This window comes from Aquarana catesbeiana, linkage group LG02, assembly GCF_042186555.1.
Source record: "Aquarana catesbeiana isolate 2022-GZ linkage group LG02, ASM4218655v1, whole genome shotgun sequence".
NCBI lineage: Eukaryota > Metazoa > Chordata > Amphibia > Anura > Ranidae > Aquarana > Aquarana catesbeiana.
Window position 1 is genome coordinate 796,364,334 of NC_133325.1, and position 9,106 is coordinate 796,373,439.

Genomic DNA, 9,106 nt, shown 5'->3' on the forward strand with positions numbered 1-9,106 from the left:
CAAATGCTAATTTATTTCATTTTTAAAGTGGTTGTAATCCCTTACAGACCACTTTTTGCTACATGTGAACCTAGTATAAGGCTTACCTGTAGCTACCCCGGATAACTCCTAAACCTGCACGGTTTAGGAGATATCCCCTGTATCTGCATGTGCCGTTGCTATAGCTAGTGAGCCGTAACCGGAGGCGCGTGCGGGAGTGAGGTCATTGCGACTGGCCAATCACAGCGCCGGATCCCATGCTACCCGGAAGTAACTCCGGGAGCGATGTTGCCGGCCATAGCGGTGTATGGGGACTGCTACGGGTGCTTTGAACTAAGGTAAGTATTTCATAATACTAGCTCATTATGCCTTTGTTTTGCAGGTCTTTTTTTTTTTGTGGGTTTGCAAACACTTTAAATCCAAGAAAAACATTCGACCAGCACAGGAAATGGTGTAATAACCTTTTTTAATGTTTGCCCTATTTGTACAGATCACATTTTTCTCTTTTATTAATAGATCCCTTGGTATTTGGGGGGTTTTACATCTGCTTAGAGTTCAGCTGTTCGTTACATTTGTAGAATAGGATCTGGTGTTCCAGCCCTCCTTTTTTTAATCCTCCTTTTTTTTTTTTTCTTTGACATTCTGCACTTTTATTTAACTTAAAGCGGAGGTCCACCCAAAATAAAAATTAAAACCAGCAGCTACACATACTGCAGCTGCTGGCTTTTAATAATAGGACACTTACCTGTCCTGGAGTCCAGCGATGTCGGCACCGCAGATTGTTTCCATCCACTGTCGGGAGCTGCCGTTACCGTTGCGGGTGAGGGTACCCAGCAGTGTAGCCTTTCGCCTTTACGCCGGGAACCCTACTGCGCATGAGCGAGGCCCCACTCCTCTCTCCTCTGGCCTGGCGATGGGGAGGAGGAGGGAGCCCCAGCCGTGACATCAATATCCGCAGCTGAGGTTCCGGGAAGTGGGAAAGGATACCTGTCAGACAGGTATCCTGTCCCCCCTCCCCCCTGAAAGGTGCCAATTGTGGCACCGGAGGGGAGGGGGGGGGGGAAATCAGATGAGCGGAAGTTCCACTTTTGGGTGGAACTCCTCTTTAACTGTAAGATTATAACAATTTACTTATTTGTATGTATAACATGTTATAGACTGCTATGAAAGGCTTCTTTATAAGCATTTTATAATTTAACTCTATGTCTTGTATTCTATTGTAGTCTTGTATTTTGTCTTTTTATAAATGATTTTTTTATTTTTCTCTGTTCTCTTTATTGCTTATATATTTAAAACTCACAATTGTTTTTGAGTATTTATTTTTGCTGTGGATATTCCATGGTGAATGAGATATCAGGGCTGAGTAGAGTGTTCATCTTGAACATCCCAATTATGTGTAGTGGAAGAAAAAAAAATAACATCCTTTGCATTTATTGGATGATTGACATGAGAACAGCAGTCCTGAGCCAATGAGAAGTCTATTCCTTTAGTAGGTTATCCCCTAGTCCAGGGGTCTCCAAACTGTGGCACTTTGCTTGTCTTTATCCAGCTGTTCCACTGATACAGGACCTATTCCTCCCACTGCCGCCAGTGACTGGGACACTATTCCTCCCACTGCCACCAGTGAATGGGACACTATTCCTCCCACTGCCACCAGTGAATGGGACACTATTCCTCCCACTGCCACCAGTGATGGAATGTTTTTACTACTGCTGATGCCAGTTCATTTTCTGCTCCCACTGGCCACAGTTCAGGCTAAAGTTTTAAGAGCTGTAAACTGGCCCTTTGTTTCAAAAGTTTGGAGACCCCTGCCCTAGTCTGTGATGGCTAATAAGATACATGTGTATACGGAGTACAGTTTCATTAACTGTCATAATGTTTTAAAGACTCTGCCACCTCACCCATTCCAAGGTAAAGTGACAATGTCTTTGATACTCACCTTACCACTGCTGAACCTTCCTCCTGATGCTTTCACTTAAAGGGGAGCTTAGGATCTCCCTGTGACAATGCTGGAGTTTACCAGCCATACGCTAGGCCTGACCACTTTCATATGACCAAGGGTATGACAGAGCTAGGAGCAGCAAGGGGAGTGTGTGGCAAGGTAGTTGGGTTTCAAGTTTGGTTGGGGGGGTACACCCAACCCCATGTCATCGTCTCCACACTCCCCTCCTGTACGCAATGCTAATGTCATCCCCTCCACGCTCAGACTGGAAGTCCAAATGGGGCCGGTAAAACCTTATAGTTGAGACCTGTTTTTACTCCCCTTTTACCTACAGTGGTCACATGCTGCAGCAGGAATTTTACACCCTGTCATGCTTGGCAGGTGTAGCACAATTTTGTGCAGTACAGTGACCAAGGGGTTCCAGCAGACAATAAGGAGGTGTTTTATTGCTTCCTCATCACCTGCTTTAACCCCTTGGATCCCACACTGGCAGGTCGCAATTGTATGCATTGCACATGCTTGCATGGTGTTTGCAGAGTGGCCATATTCACTTGGGTGAATGGGTCGCAATCGCCCGCCAAAAGCAATGGGCGGTAAAATTCCTGCTGCAGCATGTGTACATCCTCAGCTGCTGCCTCTGCAGGTAAAGGGGAGTTTTGTATGTAATGTGGATAGTATAATAAATAAGTGGCGTTTTGTGTGGCTTGAGTATGGACAGGGGGGGGCCTGTGAGTTGTCAGTCTGCCCCAATGTCATCCCCTCTTCTGTACATACTGCCCCATTTTAGACCTTAGACTTGCCATGTATACTATTCTCTACCAGTACACTTCCAGGTATAATTACGGTTCCTGTAATGACTGCTCCATGCAGATGTTCTCTCATTGCACTCTCTCTCTCTTCCCTTTTTTTTATCTCTGGTTTCTCCTTCACCATCCTTTCCTGGCTTTGTCACAAATCACAATATATCTCCCCTTAACACCGATTCACACACAGCCGGTGATAACACCGGGGAATACAGATTAGGGGATTACGATTGTGGAAATACTTGGAGAGCAGCCACAAGCATTAGAGGATGATGTGAGGTGTGGGCATGATCTGTCCTCTTATGTCTGTCCTTCTTCTATGGTGGCAGCATAACCAGGTATGACTGGCTAAGCAGACAAATGTATGCTCTGGAAGATGGAGCTGCTGCCAGCGACCTCCAACACCAACCTGTTGCATTCACAAAAAATTGAAAAAAATAAATGTATATAATATTACTGCCTTGTGTAGCACTTGGTTGCTACTAGTAACTAACATCCACCATGTCACCCTGCTGCCAGACCTCCATCTATCACTTCTGAGACAATGAACAGTCATTTTGCGTTGGTTTTGTTTATTGAGGGATATAACTTGGTTGGGGGAAAGGAAATATGGGATGCCCATAGAACAATTGCTTTGCCATCTTGTTTAAGAATTGGAACAAAAGGTTGAGCCGTGAAGTACTGATGTACACATAATATCTACAGGCCCTTCCTCTGCATAACACCTTGCAGACTATTTCTCCTCCACTACGTATCTCATGCAGAATGTTGCTCCCAGAACTTCCTCACTCCTGCACAAACTTCCACTGTAGATCATTAAAAACTAGGAAATAAGAGAGAGGCAATGCTCTCCCAAGGATGATGGGACTTTAATTGGAGATATATATGTCTGTTACCAGGTAAACACACAAACAATGTGATTTAAGAAAATATAAAATTTTATTACATAATATCAGATAAAAATCGCATAGTCATCATAACATTTTGACCATGAATTAATACTTAGTAAGTGAAACAAGATGCTTGGATATGCAGAGGGGCCGACATGTTTTGCAGATTCCTGCTTCTTCAAGGCACCGCATGCTTCTACAGTTTCATCGAGGTTACATAGAACATATCATTAGTCTAGTAACAATCAATTTTAAGTCTTTTTAGATAGTAATAAAATACTATAATACAAAACAATATAACATTACATATATGTGCTTACCTAACTTAAAATATTGGATGAGCATTGGTTACATCGCTTGTCCAAAGATACCCGACACATAATGACCGCCCGCAGCAGCTACCCGCTGGGAATCGGGTCCACCAGGGTTGGTCAGTGGAGGTATCGGATCATGTTGATTACCAAAGGGATTATTCAACACCGATGGTCTATGAAATTAAAGATGCTAATATTAACCTATTTACAGATAACTAGTACATGGCTCTTATCAAAAGACAAAAAAGCCAATTGTACTTCAATATAATATAATAAATACCTACATACAGACTAGTAGGATAGAGCAAATCTCTTTATAAATTTGGCCAAATATAATGAATCTTATAGTGGCATTTGATCCCATATTAAATACCCAGATACTGTGTAGTAAAGTAGGGGGAAATAAGAGAAAAGAGAGAGAGAAGAAAAAGGGAAAGTGAAAAGAGGGAGGGAATGAGGGGAGAAAGGGGAAAAGAAAGGAGAGAGGGAAAAGAAAAAAAGGAAAAAACGTCCATGACTGAAAGTACTCACATAAGAGCTGATACTAGGCTATGCGATACCACCTGCCGGAGGTCAGCCAGATAATTATGTCCAGCACGGGAACTGAGGAAAGGACCCAAGCATGGATCAGGAGCACACACACACACAGTCCCCCAAAAAAAGTGTGTATAGAAAAATCTTGATGTAACTGTAGATGGGATTTCTGTATTGTATACAATAAAGTAAGTGGTTTGTTACCATATTGGTATAAAAAAAAAGAAATGTCATATAGAGTAAACCCATCACCACAGTATAGAAGTATATTGTGGAGCATATCAACAAAGTGAACAGAATGAAAAAATAGGGTGTCCATATAGTAAGAATAGGGAAGAGGAGATGAGATTTCTGAAATCAGGAGAAATGAATGAAAACTGGAGTGAAGAAATATTAGTAATGCTTGTTATAGAGGAATTTAAGAATAAATCAAGAGCTTGCTATGCATTTACCCATGTAGATCCTAATGGGATATGAACCAAGAATGGAGTGCAATATGGGACTGCTGAGAAAAGGTCACTGAGGGGGAACTGCAGGGTGAGCCCAGCGGCCAGCGTCCCATCCAGCGTCACACTGGCATGACAAGGGAGAGACAGCATGACAGCAGCCAGACCTACTCACCATGTGTCAGCCAAGCTGATTAGGGATGGAGGTGTATGTGGTTCAAGAGCCTTCACTTCCTTGTATCTGACCCCTAGTGATCCAGTTACCATATACCACATTGAACACAGCTGATTTTGATGGACAATATCTTCCCTATTCTTACTATATGGACACCCTATTTTTTCATTCTGTTCACTTTGTTGAAATGCTCCACAATATACTTCTATACTGTGGTGATGGGTTTACTCTATATGACATTTCTTTTTATTTGTACCAATATGGTAACAAACCACTTTATTGTATACAATACAGAAATCCCATCTACAGTTACATCAAGATTTTTCTATACACACTTTTTTTTGGGGGGACTGTGTGTGTGCTCCTGATCCATGCTTGGGTCCTTTCCTCAGCTCCCGTGCTGGACATAATTATCTGGCTGACCTCCGGCAGGTGTTATCGCATGGCCTAGTATCAGCTCTTATGTGAGTACTTTCAGTTATGGCCGTTTATTTGTTCATCATCATCTTTAATCCCTCTACCCCTCCAGTCTGTGGTTATATTAAACTATAATGGTGATTTTTTTTTATCCCCTCTTAGTAAATGGATGCACTTGCTCCTGATGAGTGGATAGAAGTCCACGAAACGTCGTTGAGCCTATTTTGATGCATCCATTTCACATTTATGATTCCAGATGGGTTTTTATTGCTCTACCACCCTGACATAATGTTATGCCTACTCTACTTGAGGGACTGTGATGTATAATATTTACTTTCTGTGTCATGTTGGTGACTATCCTTAATATGTATGTTGATACTTTGTATTTTATATGCCAATGTGCTATTATGCGTTTATATGGGTTGATCCATGCCCTATCTTTGGTCTAATAAAGAATACAATTTTTTACATATGTATATGGTTTTGTTTGGCTCTACCCCACGCACCTCATCTAAAGTCCCCCCTCCCCCCCTCTTTTTTGCAAAAGCAACCAGGAGGCGCAATATTCCCCGTTGCGTCTCATTTAAAGTCCAAAAAATATTCCCTTTTTTCTTTGATGCTTCAGACATATGTTGCAAACAGCAACGGTGCGATCTGCTGCACACGTCTCAAAAAAGGCCCACACCAAAGAACTTTTGAAAAAACGCTCAGAGTCAGCAGCGCCCTGCACATGCGGAGCTCTGCGGTGTGATGCAGTCTGTTGGTTGTCCTTAAGCTGGCCCCTGGAGGGCATCCTGCCTTGTTGGAGATGTGCCTCCTCCTCCTCCCTTCTATCAGGCACCCATATAGAGTCAGTGACCTCATCCTCTCCTCCCTCCTCGCCACTGGAGCAAACCTGGCAGTATGCTGCAGCTGGGGGAACATGACTGCCAGTTTCTTGTTCTTTCTTGGGCACCCCCTCTCTCTGGGCTCACATTACTGCCTTCATCCTCAACCTGGGTACCATCATCGGAGCCTTTAAAATGCCGCGCATCCTCCTGCAGCATGTACCTGACACCGTGGTCGAACAGTTCGGAAGACTCCTAAGGACATGATGGTGGGGCTAGGGAAGGAGTGACTGATGCCATTGAGCCAATGGAATAGGCCGCTTTGGCAGCCAAACTTCTCTTAGCCTGGGTGACAGAGGATGAGGAGGATGAGGACGGCTTTGTGATCCACTCTACCAACTCTTCTGCATGTTATGGCTCAACACGGCCAGCTGTCAAAAAAAAGATCAAGCGTGCCCCACGGCCACGTGCTGAGGATGCACCGTGTCCACGACGAGCACTGTTGGCTGTAGACACAGAGCCTGCTTGCCCTCTTTTAGTGGCCTGTGAGCGTCTGCCTTTCCTTGGTGGCCTTCCAGACATGCTGTAAAATTGGATTAGCAAAACACCGCCTGAAGTTTACTAGAAAAATGACACCAGGAATGGCCTGCAGTCAGGTATAGGCTTGGCTAGACTAGAATGCAGTGGATATATATGTAGGAGACTGTATATACAGTATCTCACAAAAGTGAGTACACCCCACACATTTTTGTAAATATTTTATTATATCTTTTCATGTGACAACACTGAAGAAAGGACACTTTGCTACAATGTAAAGTAGTGAGTGTACAGCTTGTATAACAGTGTAAATTTGCTGTCCCTTCAAAATAATTTAACACGCAGCCATTAATGTCTAAACCGCTGGTAACAAAAGTGAGTACACCCCTAAGTGAAAATGTCCAAATTGGGCCCAAAATGTCAATATTTTGTGTGGCCACCAATATTTGCCAGCACTGCCTTAACCCTCTTGGGCATGGAGTTTAGCAGAGCTATATATATAAAGCCGGGGTGTGTATGTGGGTGTGTGTGTATATGTGTATATGTGTGTGTGTGTGTGTGTGTGTATATATATATATATATATATATATATATATATATATATATACATACTGTAATAGTGAGAGTCCCTGTCACTGTGAAAAGGGATGGAAAATGGACACAGAGTTTGCATGTCAGGTGACTGCAGTGCTACAGAGCATAGCTTTGAAAGGGAGAAAACTGTGTTGGCAGCTTTCTCCAGGTTTTACTATGTTCCAATGGGGCTCTGTAGTTTGGAGATCCTGCAGAGACTTGGGTGGGATGGGATCTCTAACCCTGTGTCCAGGTCTTATGGATAGCAAGCAGGGTGTGTGCCCAGGTGTACACAGCCCATATAACGAGGGGCTAGTGAGAGCAGAGAGTGGAGGAAGGTGGAGTGTGTGCAGCTTGCTGCTGCATCAAGACAGACCTGTGTCTGAAAAGCTGTCTGCCCTGTGTGTGACTACATCCCTGGTAAGAGGGGACTTGGTGTCTGAAGGACTGGGAAGGTTGGGACGGCTAGAAGGGCCTGTGAGACCAGAGAAGGTCTTTTGCACTGTTGAAATATGTTCTGTAACCTTCACCTAACACACAGACACATCTTCTGCTAGAAGCTCTCTGTCTCTACTCCCCCCCGCCCCTCTCAAGGTTTTACTTTTGCAATTGTTCTATTTGTTAGCTTTTAATAACATATTTCTATTTGTTAGTTTTTAATAACCTCTCACACCACCCCTTTCTTATCTATGAATAAAATAACATGTAAAAATACATTTTGGCACTGAATGGACATTTTAACCACTTGACGACCGCTGCACACCGATATACGTCGGCATAATGGCAGTGGTGGGCAAATGGGCATACCTGTACGTCCCCTTTAATTGGCAGGGTGAGCGGGCACCTGCTGCATACAGCGTGACCGTGCCTGTGATGTCCGCCGGTCTCCTGGTGATTGTGTCACGGAGCCTCAGAACGGGGAGATGCCTATGTAAACAAGGCATTTCCCCGTTCTGCCTTGTGACATGACAGAGATCACTGCTCCCTGTCATCGGGAGCAGTGATCGCTGTCATGTCAGTGGTAGCCCACCCCCCCACAGTTAAAATCACTCCCTAGGACACACTTAACCCCTTGATCACCCCCTAGTGTTTAACCCCTTCCCTGCCAGTGTCATTTACACAGTAATCAGTGCATTTTTATAGCACTGATCGCTGTATAAATGACAATGGTCCCAAAATAGTATCAAAAGCGTCCGATGTGTCTGCCAAAATGTCGCAGTCATGATAAAAATCGCAGATCGCCGTCATTACTAATAAAAAAAAATTAATAATAAAAATGCCATAAAACTATCCCCTATTTTGTAGACGCTATAACTTTTACGCAAACCAATCAGTTTACGCTTATTGCGATTTATTTTTTTTACCAAAAGTATGTAGAAGAATACATATTGGTCTAAACTGAGGAAGAAAATTTTTTTCTATATTTATTATAGCAAAAAGTAAAAAAATTTGTTGCTCTTTTTTTGTTTATAGCGCAAAAAATAAAAGTCGCAGAGGTGATCAAATACCACCAAAAGAAAGCTCTATTTGTAGGAAAAAAATGAAGGAAAAGGATTTTGTTTGGGTGCAACATCGCACAACCACGCAATTGTCAGTTAAAGCGACGCAGCGCCAAATCGCAAAAAGTGCTCTGGTCAGGAAGGGGGTATAATCTTCCGGGGCTGAAGCG